General features: G+C 40.1%; 2 pseudogenes; both read right to left on the bottom strand.

Moving 5' to 3' along the window:
• Positions 1 to 1,597: 1,597 nt before the first annotated feature.
• LOC150022146 (elongation factor 1-alpha 1-like) lies at positions 1,598 to 6,032 on the bottom strand (annotated as a pseudogene).
• LOC150022147 (proteasome subunit beta type-1 pseudogene) lies at positions 2,455 to 3,249 on the bottom strand (annotated as a pseudogene).
• Positions 6,033 to 17,752: the final 11,720 nt, after the last annotated feature.

Raw genomic sequence — 17,752 nt, 5'->3', positions numbered from 1 at the left:
TGTATTCCAAAGAAGGTTCCACACGCCCATATCTGAAACAAGTTTCATAACCCTCAAAACCCTGCATCCACCTCAAGGGGACAAATGTTGGTCTTTGGAAATTAGAGGGGATTTTCAAAGAGAATTTTTATAAAATCTCCTGCTGATCAGTCCTAAATAACCCCTCTACTGTGAGAGAAGGGTGGGGGTAGCTTTGTCTGTCCTCACCGCAAGAACAGTGGTAGGGGTTTCAACGGAATCAATCATGGAACTTAATACAAGTCCTCAGTATTTAATAAAGAGTAGGGCACAGAAAAGTCTAAAATGATGGTTTGCAAATGTTACTCTGCAAAACAAAAGAGAAGTAGTTTCTGCACTAAGATTAAAGTCCATTTCCAGAAATTCTTAGACAAAATATTTAAGAGTTTCTACTGTCTGGAACCATTTCTAAATACTTCCAACAATCCTTTTGAAAAAGCAGTGAGATTGAACAAATAATTTGCATAAAGTAGATTGCCATAGAACCAGGGGCTGAGGGAGGAACATTTTTTCTGGGGTTGTGGGACAATGCTTTTGTGAAAGAAAAGGTAGTGAAATATTCTTTTTTGTTTGTTTATTTGTTTGTTTTGGATTTTTTTGTGTATTTAATTGGTTATGCCGTTGCAGTCTTCCCAATTTCTTCTCCCTTTGATCCCCTCCACCCAGCACCCCCCATCCCTCCAGCAATCCCACCCCCCATAGTTCATGTCCATGGGTTGTGCATATAAGTTCTTTGCCTTTACTCTTTCCTGTACTATTCTTAACTTCTCCTGTCTATTCTGCACCCTCCTACTATGCTTCTTTTTTTCTTTTTAAAACTCTTTATTTATTTATTGTTTTTTTCTATTACAGTGGTTCCACTTTTTCCCCATTGCTCCCCCTCCCACCCTGACCACCCCTTCTCCCACAGTCCATCCCCACCCTGTTACCCTGTTGTCCGTGTACATGGGTCATTTATACTAGTTCCTTGACTAAACCTTTCCCCTTCTGTTCCGCTTTCTTCCCCCCACCCACTAGTCACTGTTAGCCTGCTCCCTGTTTACTTGCCTCTGGTTCTATTTTGTTCATTTATTTGTTTTATTCATTAGTGTCCTGTCTTTGGTAATATCATATGGTATTTGTCTTTCACTGCCTGCCTTATTTCACTAAGCATAGTACTCTGCAGTTCCATCCATGTTGTCACAAGTGGTAGGAGTTCCTTCTTTCTGCTGCATAGTATTCCATTGTGTAAATGTACCAGGGTTTTTTGTTTTTGTTTTTTTTCCTCATTAAACTTTGTTTGAATGGGTCTCAAAAATTCTCTGATAGATTTTGGTCAAGTTGTTTCCATTAAAAAGTACTGACTTTAAAAATTAATAACTTAACTGCCACACACACACACACACACACACACACACACACACACACAAAAACCAAATGGTTCACAAAATTCTCCTTTCTTTCTGAAGATTTTACAATGCATTGTAGTCATTAACCAGTCCTTTACTATTAAACTTAAATGGCCAGTTGAGACAAATAGGTCTGAGACCGTTCTTCCACCACTGACTAAGATTGGGGTGGCAGGTGTTGGGGATAATATTCATTTATTCTTCTGAGCTTTCTGGGAAGATTTAGTGGCTTTGCCAACTCCAACTGCCTTCTTGTCCACTGCTTTGATTACACCCACGACAACTGTCTGTCTCATGTCACGAACAGCAAGATGGCCCAGAGGAGGATGGTCAGAGGAGCTCTCAACACACATGGGCTTGCCAGGAACCATATTAATGATGGCAGCATCACCAGATTTCAAAAACTTTGGGCCATCTTCCAGCTTTTCCCCAGAACAATGATCGATCTTCTCCTTCAGCTCAGCAAATTTGCAAGCAATATGGGCTGTTTGACAACCCAAAACAGGAGCATATCCAGCACTGATTTGGCCTGGATGGTTAAGGATAATCACCTGAGCTGTGAAGCCAGCTGCTTCCATTGGTGGGTCATTTTTGCTGTCACTAGTTACATTGCCACAACAAACATCTTTTTTTTTAAAGTATATTTTATTGATTATGTTGTTACAGTACTTTCATTTTTTTCCCCTTTGCTCCCCTCTGCCCAGTATCCCCTTCCCTACAGCAATCCCACCCCCCTTAGTTCATGTCCATGGGTCATGCGTGTAAGTTCTTTGGCGTCGCCCTTTCCTATATTATTCTTAACTTCCCCTTCTCTATTTTGTACCAACCAATTATGCTTCTTAATCCCTGCACTATATCCTCATTTCTCCCCCTCCACCCTCCTAGCTGATAACCCTGCAAGTGATCCCCATACCTATGATTCTGTTCCTATTCTGGTTTGCTTAGTTTGTTTTTGGTTTTATTTTTTAGATTCAGTTGTTGATAGTTGTGAGTTTATTGTCATTTTTTTTTTTTTTTTTTTTTTTTTTACGGTGGGGCTTCTTTTTTAATTAAACACGAAACACAGCAGCGCGACGGCCCGGACCTCAGTCCTTCCTCAGGGGGACGGTCTCCTCCTGGATGCCGTCCTTGGTCACAATGCAGATTTTGAGCATGTCCCCCGTGTACATGTCCCTCTCGGCGGCAGAAATGAAGACATCCTTCACCAGCCGCATGGCTCTGTCCAAAGACAGTGGGACGTGCTCCACATTCTGCATGTTCTCGAAGCCAACCTGGTTGTCAAGCAGGGGCTGCAGCATGGCGCTCGCGGACCCTCCGGCCTTGAAGGAGTCTCTCTGGTAGGACCCCACCAGGTTGAAGCTGTACACGGCCCCCTTCCCTTCCTCGTCGAGCCCCCCGATGATGTTGTAGACGTAGTACGAGAAGAAGCGCCTGGAGTAGAGGATGGTGGACAGCAGTGCGGCTATCGCCCCCGTGGTCATGGCCTTGTTGTTGGAGTGCTTGTACATCTTCAGTCTCGCTTCAATAATCTTCGTCAGGGTAAGACAGTCTCCATGGAAACCGCTGCATCCAATGACTGTTTTATCTGTCAATTTGTAACATTTGGGGCTGTCCCGGGTGTGGATTGAAAATCCTTCACTCAATCGAGTATCAGAAGCAACAATTGAAAAATCTTCTCCAGCAATTGCCAATATCGTCCCTCCGTTGAAAGCGTAGGGAGAGAAGCGCAGCTGCACGGGGCCAGCGCTGCGAGGCTCCATCACCGGGTCTCCGCCGGGGCCCCAGGCCAAGGCTGCGCAGGACGACATCCTTGGCACCACTCCTGCTGTCTCACGGCGAGATGGCTGTCTATTGTCATTTTAATGTTCATAGTTTTGATCTTCTTTTTCTTAAGTAAGTCCCTTTGACATTTCATATAACAATAGCTTGGTGATGGTGAACTCCTTTAGCTTTACTTTGTCTGGGAAGCACTTCATCTGCCCTTCCATTCCAAATGATAGCTTTGCTGGATAGAGTCATCCTGGTTGCAGGTTGCCTTTCATCACATTGAATACTGCTTGCCAGTCCCTTCCTGCCTGCAAAGTGTCCTCTGAGAAATCAGCTCATAATCCTGTAGGCACCCCCATGTAGGCAACTCTCTGCCTTTCTCTTACTGCCCCCAGGACTCTCTCTTTATCTTTCACCTTTGGCATTCTTATTCATGATGTGTCCTGGTGTGGTCCCCTCTGGGTCCAGCTCGCCTGGGACCCTCTGTGCTTCCTGGACCTGTATGTCCATCTCCTTCACTAAATTTAGGAAGTTTTCCTCATTATTTTCAACTCTTGCTTCCTCATTCTTCACTGGTTGACTGTTTTTTTTTTCCTTATATTCCAAATCATTGATTTGAACCCCAGTTTCCTTCCCTTCACCATTGGTTGTGTGTGGATTTTCCTTCATTTCACTTAGCATAGCCTTCACTTCTTCCCTTATGTGTTTACCATACTCAAGCATATCTGTGAAGCCTGTGAGCACCTTCATCACAAGTGTATTGAATTCTGCATCTGTTAGGTTGGCTATCTTCTCATTTGTTAGGTTGGCTATCTCCTTGTCCCTTAGTTCTCCCACTGGAACCTTGATCCATTTCCCCTTTTGGGCCATGCTTCTCTGTCTCCTCATTCTGACAGGCTCCTGTGTTTGTTTGCCTCTGCATCCTGGCTAGAGCTGTTGTAAATGGTGGAGCCTTAGGGATTCATCAGTACAGGGTGACCTGTTTCATCACGTTGTAGTGCTGCATGTGGGGGAGGGGTCTGAGAGGGTACAATGCCACCCGCCCAGCACTTGTCCCCATTCCAGGCACCTCTCCCACCTCTGTGTTGGACCGGTGCCCCTCCAGTGGCTGCTCTGGCCATTGTTCCCAAAGTGGGTGGGTCTGCGGACATTCCAGGACCATGCGGGTCCTTTAAACAACTGGACTCTGCTGAGAGACTGGCAGTCTCTGCCCCAACCCCAACCTCCACTGGTCTGCACAGTCAGGAGCAACGAAGCTTAATCTTCTCCAGTGCTGGGACCACAAGCCGCAAGATCCCGCGAGGAGCCAGGAAAGCTCCCCAGGGGTCCCTCCGGATGACTTAAAATGCGTGACTGCGTTTTCCACTGGCCTGCCACTGCCGCTGCTGTTGCCACCACTACACCGCATCCTCTCCATCCCTCCTACCTGTGTGGATGAGTATTTCTTCTTTATATGTTTGTTTGCTCAACTTCCTTGCAATTTGATATTTGGAACTTCTGGTTGTTTCTAGTTTTGAGGTAGTTGTATTGCTTCTTAGTTGTAGAGGGAGATGCAGTGTGTCTGTCTATGCCTCCATCTTGGCTGGAAGTCTCACGACAAACATTTTTGACCGACATGTTCTTGACATTGAAGCCCACATTTTCCCCTGGAAGAGCTTCACTCAAAGCTTCATGGTGCATTTCAACAGACTTTACTTCAGTTGTAAAGTTGACTGGAGCAAACATGACCACCATGCCGAGTTTGAGAACACCAATCTCCACTCAACCCACAGGGACAGTACCGTCGTCGTCGGCAGCCGTCCGTCTCGAGAGACGATGGTGTAGCTTCTTAAGAGTCTATCTGCACCGCCGAGAATGGCTGTGCAGTCCGACTCGGGAGTGACACGGTATCTGTCTCCTCCCGTGTTGAATCGACATCTTGCGATGACGCTGGAGTGTCCTCTCCAGTGGAGCTGAAGCTACAGAGCCTGGGCAGGGTGATATGGAGGGTCTGCTGTTGCCCATGCAGCAGACCCCCCCTCTCTTCGCAGCTGAAGGATCCAAGGGAAAGACGGAGTCAATACAGCAAACATGACCACCATGCCAATACCACCAATTTTATAGATATCCTGGAGGGCAGATGCAGAGGCTTGTCAGTTGAATGAGTTGGTGGCAGGATGCAATCCAGAGCTTCAAGCAGTGTGGTTTCACTGGCATTGCCATCTTTATGGGTGGCTTCCCATCTCTTGAACCAAGACATGTAGTACTTGGCTCCAGCATGTTGTCACCATTTCAACCAGAAATTGGCATGAATGCTACTGTGTCAGGGTTGTAGCCAATTTTCTTAGTATAGGTGCTGGCTTCTTTAACAATTTCCTCATATCTCTTCTGGCTGTAGGGTGGCTCAGTGGAATCCATCTTGTTAACACCAACAATTAGTTGTTTCACATCCAGTGTGTAAGCCAGAAGGACATGCTCATGGGTCTTCCCATTCTTGGAGATACCTGCTTCAAATTCACCAACACCAGCATCAACAATCAAGACAGCACAGTCTGCTTGAGATGTGTCTGTAATCATGTTTTTGATAAAGTCTCTGTGTCCTGGGGCATTGATGATGGTCACATAATACTTGCTGGTCTCAAATTTCCACAGGGAGATATCAATGGTGATACCATGCTCATGTTCAGCTTTAAGTTTATCCAAGACCCAGGCATACCTGAAGGAGCCCTTGCCTATCTCAGCAGCCTCCTTCTCAAATTTTTCAATAGTTCTTTTGTCAATCCCACCACATTTGTAGATCAGATGGCCAGTAGTGGTAGAATTGCCAGAATCTATGTGTCCAATGACCACAGTGTTGATGTGAATCTTTTTCTTTCCCATTTTGGCTTTGATTTATTAGTGGTGGTTTTCACGACATCTGTGTTCTGGCAGCAAACCTGTTGTGAAAAAAAAAAAAAGTGTACCACAGTTTTTTAATAAACTCATCTACAGATGGGCAATTGGGCTGTTTCCAGCACTTGGCTATTGTGAATAGTGCTGCTATGAACATAGGGGTGCATAGGTTCTTTTGAATTGGTGTTTCAGGATTCTTTGAATATAATCCTAGCAATGGAATTGCTGGATCAAAAGGCAGATCCACTTCTAGTTTTTGAGGAAATTCCATACTGTTTTTCATAGTGGCTACACCAGTCTGCATTACCACCAGCAGTGCACTAGGGTTTCCTTTCCTCCGCATCCTCCCCAGCACTTATTTGTTGATGATGGCTATTCTGACCAGTGTGAGGCGATATCTCATTGTGGTTTTTATTTGCATCTCTCTGATGGCTAGTTATGTTGAGCATTCTATCATATGCCTTTGGACCGTCTGTATATCCTCTTTGGAGAAGTGTTTGTTCATGTCCTTTGCCTATTTTTTAATTGGATTGTCTGTCTTCTTGATGTTGAGGCATAAGCTTTTTATATATTTTGAAGATCAAACTCTTGTCTGAAGTATCATCAGCAAATATGTTTTCTCATACTATTGGTTACCTTTTCACCTTGCTGATGTTTTCTTTTGCTGAGCAGAAACTCTTTAGTTTGATGTAGTCCCATTGGTTTATTCTTTCCTTTATTTCCCTTGCCTTAGGAGATATGTCAGTGAAAATATTGCTACGTGGGATATCTGAAATTTTCCTGCCTATGTTTTCCTCTAGAACTTATATGGTGTCACAGCTTACATTTAAGTCTTTGATCCATCTTGAATTTATTCTGGTGTATGGTGTAAGTTGGTTGTCTAGTTTTATTTTTTTGCATGTTCCTGTCCAGTTCTCCCAGCACCATTTGTTGAAGAGGCTCCTTTTATTCCATTTGATGTTCCTTCCCCCTTTGTCAAATATTAGTTGGTCATATAGACCTGGGTTTGTTTCTGGGCTCTCTATCCTGTTCCATTGATCTATATGTCTGTTCTTATGCCAGTACCAGACTGTTTTGTTTACAGTGACTTTGTAGTATAGTTTGATGTCTGGTATTGTGATTCCTCCTACTGTGTTCTTTTTCCTCAATGTTGCTGTGGCTATTTGGGGTCTTTTTTAGTTCCATTTAAATTTTTGAAATATCTGTCCTAGGTATGTGAAGTATGTCTATTGTATTTTAACAGGGATTGCATTGCATCTATACATTGCTTTGGTTAGTATGGGCATTTTAATGATGTTGATTCTTCCCATCCATGAATATGGTATCTGCTTTCATTTATTTGCATCTTCATTAATTTCTTTCTTCAGTGTTATGTAGTTTTCCAAATATAGATCTTTTACCTATTTGGTTAAGTTTATTCCTAAGTACTTTATTTTTCTTGTTGCTATAGTAAATGGGACTTTTTTTCTAGTATTTTTTCTCTGATATTTTATTGTTGGTGTACACAAATGCCTTTGATTTCTGAATATTGACTTTATACCCTACTATTTTGCCAAATTCACTTATTAGGTTGAGTAGTTTTTTGTGGAGTATATCGGGTTTTCTATGTATGCTATTGTGTCATCTGCAAATAATGATAGTTTTACTTCCTCTTTTCCAATTTGGATGCCTTTTATTTCCTTTCCTAGTCTCATTGCTGTGACTAGAACTTCCAAAATTTTGTTGAATAGGGGTCGAGAGAGAGGACATCCTTGTCTTGTTCTTGATCTTAGGGGAAATGATTTCATGTTTTTCCCATTGAGTATGATGTTGGCTTCAGGTTTCTCATATACGGCCTTTATTATGTTGTGGTATGCTCCCTCTACTGCCATTTTGCTGACTGTTTTCAACATAAATGGATGTTTATTTTTATCAAATGCTTTTTCAGCATCTATTGATATGATCATGTGAGTTTTGTCTTTCATTTTATTTATGTGGTGTATTACGTTTATTGATTTGCAAATATTAAACTATCCTTGCATCTCTGGGATGAATCCCACTTGATTGTAGTGTATGATCTTTTTAATGTGTTGCTGGATCAGTTTTGCAATATTTTGTTGAGGATTTTAGCATCTATGTGCATCAGCGATTCTGGCCTGTAGCTTTCTTTCTTTGTTTTGTCTTGACCTGGTTTTGGAATTAGGGTAATAGTGGCCTCAAAGAAAGAGTTTGGGAGTATTCCCTCTTTTTGGATTTTTGGAATAGTTTGAGAAGGAGAGGAGTTAGTTCTTCCCTAAATATTTTGTAAATTTTTCTTGTAAAGCTATCCACTCCAGAGCTTTTGTGTGTCGGGATTTTTTTTATTAATGCTTCAATTTCACTAGTTGTTATCCATCTATTCAGGCTTTCTGCTTCTTCTTGATTCAGTTTTGGAAGATTATATGTTTCCAGAAATTTTTTCATTTCATGTAGGTTATCAAATCTTATGTCATATAGTTGTTCATAGTAATTTCTTACAATACTTTGTATTTCTGTCATATCAGTTGTGATTTCTCCTCTTTTATTTCTAATTTTGTTTATTTGGGTCCTCTCTCTTTTTTTCTTTCCTCTTTTTAAGTATATTTTATTGATTATGTTGTTACAGTTTTCCCAATTTTTTTTCCTTTAATCCCCTCTCCTCAGTACCCCCATTGCTCCAGCAATCCCACTCCCTTTAGTTCATGTCCATAGATTGTGTATATAAGTTATTTGGCTTCACCCTTTCCTATATTATTCTTAACTTTCTCCTGTATATTTTGTACCAACCAATTATGCTTCTTAGTCCCTGAACTATTTCCCAATTTCTTCCGCTTCCCCTTCCCAGCTAATAACCCTCCAAATGATCTCCATACCTATGATTCTGTGTCTGTTCTGGTTGTTTGCTTAGTTTGTTTTTGTTTTTATTTTTTAGAGTCAGTTGTTGATAGTTGTGAGTTTGTTGTCATTTTAGTGTTCATAGTCTTGATCTTCTTTTTCTTAAATAATTCCCTTTAACGTTTCATATAATAATGGCTTGGAGATGACAAACTCCATTAGCTTTTTCTTGTCTGGGAAGCACTTTATCTGCCCTTCCATTCTAAATGATAGCTTTGCTGGACAGAGTAATCTTGTTTGTAAACCCTTGCTTTTCATCACCTTGAATACTTCTTGCAGCTCCTTCTTGTCTACAAAGTTCCTTTTGAGAAAGCAGCTGATAGTCTTATAGGCAACTCTTTGTAGGTAACTCTCTGCTTTTCTCTTGCTGTTTTTATAATTCTCTCTTTATCTTTAACCTTTGGCATTTTAATTATGATGTGTCTTGGTGTGGTCCTTTTTGTGTCTAGCTTATTTGGGACTCTCTGGACTTGCATGTCTATTTCCTTTACCAAATTTGGGAAGTTTTCCTTCATTATTTTTTCACATCAGCTTTCGATTTCTTGCTCTTCTCTTCTTTTGACATCCTTATGATTTGGATCTTGGCACATTTAAAGCTGTCCCAGAGGTTCCTAAGCCTCTCATTATTTTTTAAAACTCTTGTTTCCTCATTCTGTACCAGTAGACTGTTGTTTTCCTCCTTATATTCCTAAGCATTGATTTGAATCCTGGTGTCCTTCCCTTCACCATTGGTTTTGTGTGGATTTTCCTGTTTCACTCAGTATAGCCTTCACTTCTTCCCTTATGAGTTTGCCATGTTTAAGCATATCTGTCAAGCCTGTAATCATCTTTATCGCCAGTGTTCTGAACTCTGCCTCTGTTAGGTTGGCTAGCTCCTCGTCAGGGAGGTTTGCTATCTCCTTGTCATTTCATTCTCCCACTGGAACCTTGATATGTTCCCTCTTTTGGGCCATACTTCTCTGTCTCCTCATCTTGTGCTTGTTTGCCTCTGTCTTGGGTAGAGCTGTAGCACCTGTAAAGGACAGAGTCTTAGATATTCATCAGTACAGGGTGACCTGTTTCAGCATGCTGTGGCACAGTGTGTTGGGGAGGGGTCTGAGAGGGCACCATGTTGCTTGCTCATCAGTCGCCCATTTTCCAAGCACTTCTCCCAATTCTGTATGGGACTGGCAACCCTTTAGCTGTTGTCCTGGCTGTCTTCCAAGAGTGGGTGGGTTTGTGGGCACTCTAGGACTGTGGGGGCCCTTTAAACAATTTGATTCAGAGGCCTGCAGTTTATTTCTCTGCCTCACCCCCCACTGGTTTGCACAGTCAGAAGCAACGAGACTTTATTTTCCCTGGCACTGGAACCATGAGCTGTGTGGTCTGGTCTGGTGCTGGGAGCATTCTCCAGGTATCCCTCTCAACATTTTTAAATGTTTGATAGTGCTTCCCACTGGCCTGCTGCTACTGCCGCTGTGCCTCCACACTGCATTCTTTCCTCCCTGACTCTGCCCCTCCTACCTGTCTGGATGAGTATTTCTTATTTATGTCTTCATTTGTTGGACTTCCATACAGCTTGATTTTCTGAAACTTCTGGTTGTCTCTAGTTTTGAGATGGTTTTCTTCCTTCTCAGTTGTGGAGGAAAATGTAGAGTGTGTATCTAGGCCTCCCTCTTGGCTGGAAGTCTCTTTTTTTCTTGATGAGCTTGGTTAAAGGCTTCTATTATGCTTCTTAATCCCTTCACAGTTCCCCCTCCCAGATGACATCTCTCCACATGCTTCTCAAACCTGTGATTCTATTCCCACTCTGGTTGTCTGCTTAGTTTATTTATGTTTTTATTTTTTAGATTCTTTTGTTGATAGTTGTAATTTTGTTATTTTAATGTTCATAGTTTTGATCTTTTTTTCTTAAATAAGTTCCCTTAACATTTTATTTAATAATGGCTTGATGATGGCGTACTCTTTTAACTGTCTGGGAAGCACTTTATCTGTTCTTCCATTCTAAATAATTACTTTGCTGGATAGGGTAGTCTTGATTGTAGATCCTTGCTTTTCATTTCTTTGAATATTTCTTGCCAGTCCTTTCTTTTCTGCAGTTTCTTTTGAGAAATCATCTCATGGTCTTATAGGTACCTCTTTGTGGGTAACTTTTCTTTTCTCTTGCTGCTTTTAAGATCTCTCTTTATATTTAAACTTTAGCATTTTAATTATGATGTGTTTGGTGTGGTCCTCTTTGGTTCTAGCTTGTTTGGGACTCTCTGTGCTTCCTGGACTTATATGTCTATTTTCTTCCCCAAATTAGGGAAGTTTTCCTTTATTATTTTTTCACATAATTTTTTAATTTCTTGCTCTTTCTCTACTTCTTCTCAAACCCCAATGATTCAAATGTTGGCATGTTTAAAGTTGTCCCAGAGGATCCTAAGCCTCTCCTCATTTTTAAAAATTTTTGTTTTCTCCTTCTGTACTGGTTGACTGTTTATTTCTTCCTTATGTTCCAATTTGTTTATTTTAACCCTGGTTGCCTTCCCTTCACAACTACTTTCATGTGGATTTTCCTTCATTTCACTTAGTATAGCCTTCATTTTTTCCCTGTCATACTTAATCTTGTCTGTCAAGTATGTGAGCATCATTATCACCAGTATTTTAAACTGTGCATCTGTTAAGTTGGCTATCTCCTCGTCACACAGGTCTCCCACTGGAACCTTGACTTGCCCCTCCTTTTGGGCCATACTTATGTGTCTCCTCATCTTGACAGTTTTCTGTGTTTACCTCTGTGTCTTAAGTAGAGTTATCACACCTGTTAAGTTGTATGGGGAATATCCTTATGTATTCATCAGTGCAGGATGAACTGTTTCACCATGTTGTGGCTCTGTTTGTGGGGGAGCGCTCTGAGAGGAAACAATGCCACTTTCCCTGCACTCACTCCTTTTCCAAGCACTTCTCCCACTTTCCATACTAAATGAGCTGACTCCATTGAAAGACAATCAGTTTCTTCCTCTGCTCCAACCCCTAATGGTTTGCACAGTCAGAAGCAATGTGGCTCTATTTTCCTTGGCACTGGAACCATGAGCTGCATGGTCTGGTCTGGAGTTGGGATTGCTTCCCAGGTTTAAAATGTATGACTGTACATTTTGTCATGGGTACAGCCCCTGTGCTGCTGCTGCCACTGCCAGATGCCACTGCCAACCACCCACCAGCACTGCAGCTGCTGCCGCTGCACTTCACCTGCTGTGCCATGCTACACCACACCACATGACACTTTTTCTACCCCAGCTCTGCCTCTCCTACCTCTATGGCTGAGTATTTCTTCTTTATTTCTTTGTTGAACTTCCATGTAGTTTGATTTTCTGGATCTTCTGGGTATTTATTTATTTATTTATTTATTAGCTTTCAAGTAGTTGTAAATTCCCTCTTAGTTGTGAAGGAGCCACAGCGTGTTTACCTATGCCTCCATCTTGGCTGGAAGTTCAAATATTCTTAAATATTCCCTCTAAAGAATCACTCTTAAAAGAATCACCTTAAAACAGTGGTAATTCCTGATACGTCAAGATAATGAAGCCATCTCACTAATCTTACCAACCAAGTAAGAACTTTCCTTCTTCCTCTTTCCGTCTCCATCTGTCTTTAATCTTACGATGGCCAGAACCCAAGAGCGGTATGCTGGGAGGAGAGGTGGAATCTTAAAAATGGTAAAGAGATGACTGCCTTTCAATTTCCAACAGAGGAAGATAAAATTTTAAATTTAAATCAAATTCAAAGTTTTATTTTCTAAATGGGTCTAGATATACAGAATTAGGAAATTGAGAATATGTTTGTGACAAAATAAGACCATTTAATTTTGTATTACTTAAGGGTGACCATAAAAATTATTGGACATGCCCAAGATTTGAACCATGAGCAGGGGAAGAAATTCTCCCACTGTATACCCTTTTTAGCTGCCAGAGGAGAGGGTGGGTGGAGAAGGACTTAATAAAAGAATGTGAAGGGATTAGCCAAGGAACACATATGCCATAACTCATAGAGACAACAGTGTGGTGATGGACAGAGGGAAGTAGGGGGTGAGAGATGGGTATAGGTGGGCAAAGAGTGTGGAAATGGGGGCATCTTAATAGTGTCGACAATAAAAATAAAGAAAAAATAAAACAAATGCCTCTTGTCAAGCATAAATTGGTGGAACTAAAAACAGAGTTGCCTTTAAAATCATATTCTGTGATGTCTGTCTGTCCAATGTATTATTTGGCTCTGAATATGCTGTAAACAAATTGATGGCCCAGTATTTACAGTTGTCCCTTGAATAACACCAGGCTTAGGGGCCCCAACTTCCTGTGCAAATCCAAGTATAATTTTTGACTTCCCCATAACTTAGTTGTCCCTCGGTATCTGCTGGGGATTGGATTCAAGACCTCCACACATAACAAAATTACCAGACGATCAACTTTCTTATGTAAAATTATGTAGACCAATACATACAGTCTTCCCTCTGCATCTGCAGACTTCTAACAGTAGAATGAAAAAAAGGATGGGTATTTATTGAAAAAAATCTGCATATTCAGGGTCCATTTTACATTGTCAGTATGTGTATAAGGATACGTATTTTTAAGGCTCCTTTCTGAATGGCAGTTGTTGGATATAATTTGGTCAGGCACTTTAGTAGCCACCTAGCTATGAACGGAATAGTTATCTTATTTCAAAGTTTTCCAAATAATGAAATAAGTAAGGCTAACTTATAAATGAGTAAGAAATAAGCAACAAAAAACTATTGGAAAAGTCTAGATGAGTCAGAGAAGTATAAAGGCCAATTCTTAATTTTCCTGAAAGTAAAGAAGGCTGAGTTGTCACATCTAATGTTTTCTCTTTTATTGAAGCAGTTTTCAAATTGTTTATTCTATTACAGTTGTCCCAATTTATTTTTTCCCCTTTGCCTTCCTTTACCCAGCCCTCCCCTCTTGCCCACAGTCAATTCTCTCTCCATTGCCCATGTCAATGAGTCATTTATACATGCTTTTTTACTAGTCCCTTACCCTTCCTTCCATCAGTCCCCCTCCCTCCTTTCCTCCACAGCTATCAGTCTGTTCTATGTTTCTACGTCTCTCATTAGTTTATTTTGTTAATTAGATTCTAGTTATAAGTGAGGTCATATGGTGTTTGTCTTTCACTGACTGGATTATTGCACTTAGAGTAATAGTCTCCAGTTCCATCCATGCTGTCCCAAAAGGTAAGTCTTCCTTTTTTCTTTCTTCTACCTAGTATTCCATTGTGTAAATGTACTACAGTTTTTCAATTCACTCATCTACTGATGGGCACTTGGGCTGTTTCCAACACTTAATTATTATAAATAGTGCTGCTATGAACATAAATGTGCATACATTCTTTTGAATTGGTATTTCAGGATTCTTAGGGTATATTCCCAGTAGTGGAATCACTGGGTCAAAAGCTAGTTTCATTTTTTATTTTTGTTTAGGAAGTTCCATACTGTTTTTTTCACAGCAGCTGCACCAGTCTGCATTCCCACCAACAGTGCACTGGGGTTCCCTTTTCTCCACATCTCGCCAGCACGTGTTTGTTGATTTATTAATGATCGCCATTCTGACAGGTGTGAGGTGATACCTCATTGTGGTTTTAACTTTCATCTCTCTCATGGCTAGTAATGTTGAGCATTTTTTCCTATGCCTATGGGCCCTCTGTATGACCCTCTTGGACAATTGTCTATTCAAGTCCTTTTCCCATTTTTTAATTGGGTTGTTTGTCTTCCTGGTATTGAGTCATATGAGTTCTTTATATAGTTTGGAGATTAAACCCTTGTCCAATGTATCATTGGCAAATATGTTCTTCCATACACTCATTTCCCTTTTCATTTTGATGATGTTTTCTTAAGCTGTGCAAAAGCTTTTTAGTTTGATGTAGTTCTATTTGTTTATTTTTTCCTTTATTTCCCTTGCCCTAGAAGATATATCAGCAAAAATATTGCTACATGGAATGTCTGAAATTTTACTGCCTATGTTTTCTACTAGGACTTTTATGGTACCACTACTTATATTTAAGTCTTTTATCCATTTTGAGTTTATTCTGATGTATGGTGTAAGTGGGTGGTCTAGTTTCATATTTTTGCATATACCACTCCAGTTCTCCCAACACCATTTATTGAAGAGACTGTTTTTACTCCATTGTATGCTTGTATCCCCTTTGTCAAATATTAATTGACCAGAGAGACCTGCGTTTATTTCTGGGCTTTCTATTCTGTTCCTTTGACCTTTATGTCTGTTCTTGTTCCAGTACCAGACTGTCTTGATTATGGCCTAACAATATACTTTGATATCAGATATTGTGATCCCTGCTACTTTGTTCTTCTTTCTCAGAACTGTTGAAGCTATTCAGAGTCTTATTCGGCTTTATATAAATTTTCAGAATATTTGTTCTAGATCTGTGAAATGTGCCATTTTAAAAGGAATTGAGTTGAATCTAGAGATTAGGTAGTATGCATATATTAATGATGTTAATTCTTCCAGTCCATGAACATGGTATATGTTTCCACTTATTTGTGTCTTCCACAATTTTTTTCAGTGTTTTGTAGTATCCTGAGTACATATCTTTTACATCCTTGGTTAACTATTCCTAGGTACTTTATTTTTCTTGTTGCTATAATAAATGGGATTTCTTCTTAGTTTCTCTTTCTGATAGTTCATTGTTAGTATATAAGAATGCCATTGATTTCTGAATATTGACATTGTATCCTGCTACCTTGCCAAATTCACTTTTTAGGTCAGTGGTTTTTTGATGGAGCCTATAGGGTTTTCGATGTACACTATCATGTTATCTGGGAATAATGACAGTTTTACCTCCTCCTTTCCAATTTGGGTACCTTTTATTTCTTTTCTCTTGTCTAATTTATGTGGCTAGAGCTTCCAATAATATGTTGAAGAAGAGTGCTGAAAGTGGGCACCCTTGTCTTATTCCTGATCTTGAGGAAAATGCTTTTAGTTTTTGCCCCTTGAGTATGATTTTGGCAGTAGATTTCTCATTTAATGTTTTCTATGTGTATATAAGAGATAGAAGTAATATAGTGGAGAGAAATCTTTTACAAAGGTGAGTAAAATATGTGTTTTACAAATAAAGTTTATGAAGAAAGGTAGCCATAGTTTATAGTTTAAAAATCATATTGTCATTTTATTTATCTTGGCAACAGTCCTGTGAGAGAGATAAGACCAGAAAAATTGCAACATATACAGATAAGAACACCAAGAGTCAGATAGTTCAAATGATTTGTCTAAAATCACACAGATTTTTAGTAGGAAAGCAGAACCTAGGGCTCTTTCCATGTTCTGAAACAGAGATATTGATTTCAAATACAAATTGGGAATTGCCTTTAATAGCTTATAAAATGGAAGATTTTAAGACAGTAGCTTGGGAAGTTTGAACAAATTAATGTTATTTTCTTTAATCTTAAAAAAACATGTGGGTCTATGACAATCTCAAAATAAAAAGTTTAATTAAAAATGAAAGCTATGAGGTTTTGGTAGTTGGTTTGCACAGCAACCATTCTCACTTCTAGTAAGAGCACCTCAATTTTCCACAGGTGCTCTTAGTTCACATGATTAGTGTGAGCTGACTATCCCCTGCTCTAAAGATGGTATGTGACCCAGATCTGGCATTTTGGGGCAGCACATCTTCCTTGTCCCTGTGATTAGCCAGGACTGGACACTTGGCACAATCAGATGTCATCAGAGCCAGTCCTGTGAATTTTGCTGGTGCACTTAGTAGTGGAGCATATGAATTCTCACTACTCTTGAATCTTCAGAAGTACACCTGGTACAGACAGCTTGTCAAAGAAGAAAGGCAGAGCAAAAAAAACAGAGCCAAAATGGAGCGAAAGATCCCAGGTGCCATCATTTCAGAACTAGGACCCCGGTGAGCCCAAAGAACCTCTATCTCCTACAATTTTTAGTTTATGAAACTGTCATTGCCCCTTTTGACTTAAATCTCTTGAATAAAGGTTCTGTTACTCAGAATCAATAGAGCTCTAAAATGCACATGGTGTCAATATGGCCACATAATTTCCTCTGAAATCATTGATTAGAAGCACTCATTAATACACTTCACAGAGAACATTTTGTGTAAGGTGAGTCACTTCAGGTCATTAATACATCTTAAAGTGTGCTATCCTAGTTTTAAAGTTGTTTCTGTTTCACAGTATAAAAGAAAGAGTGATTTTGCTCTGCAGGGTAGGCCGAGCCAGGTGTCACAGCACCTGTGCATACCTTCATCTTCACATGTGCATCGCGCTGAAACTGCCGTGTTGTCAGGCGCCTCCCTGGTCTGTGAGTAACTAGAGGTCAGGGATCATGTTTCATTCTTAGTTGTGTCCCACCATCCAGCAGAATGAGAGGCACACCATAAGCTTTTAATAAGTACTTGTTGAGCAAATAAATAACTCAACCTTCAATACATTTAAAACGTCTAGATTCCTGTTACAAATCAATCCTTAAACTTTGAAGGTGAGATTCTCTTTATCAATGTGTCTTTTAACAGTAATAATACATTATTTTTACATAGAACATATTAAACATGCCTCTGATCTATAATAATCAAATAGCACAGATAAATGACCCAATTCTTACTTTGAAGTTCCAATCCCTAAGAGATAGTGCTAATCAGACTGTACACTTTTATTTTTATTTACAAATCTACCCAGATCAAGTGACCTGCAGTCTTGTTTTAACATGACTACTTCCTCTGCTGTGTTCTTAAAACCGAATGAGTGAATGAATGAATGAATGAATGAACATTAAATAAATAAACAAATAAGGGGCTGTATGGCGTAAGTCAGTAGTATCTAC

This window comes from Furipterus horrens, unplaced genomic scaffold (assembly GCF_987537825.1).
Source record: "Furipterus horrens unplaced genomic scaffold, mFurHor1.1.pri manual_scaffold_1, whole genome shotgun sequence".
NCBI classification, from domain to species: Eukaryota; Metazoa; Chordata; class Mammalia; order Chiroptera; family Furipteridae; genus Furipterus; species Furipterus horrens.
Note: the sequence above shows the minus strand (reverse complement) of the source record. Positions and strands in the feature narration are given on the sequence as shown.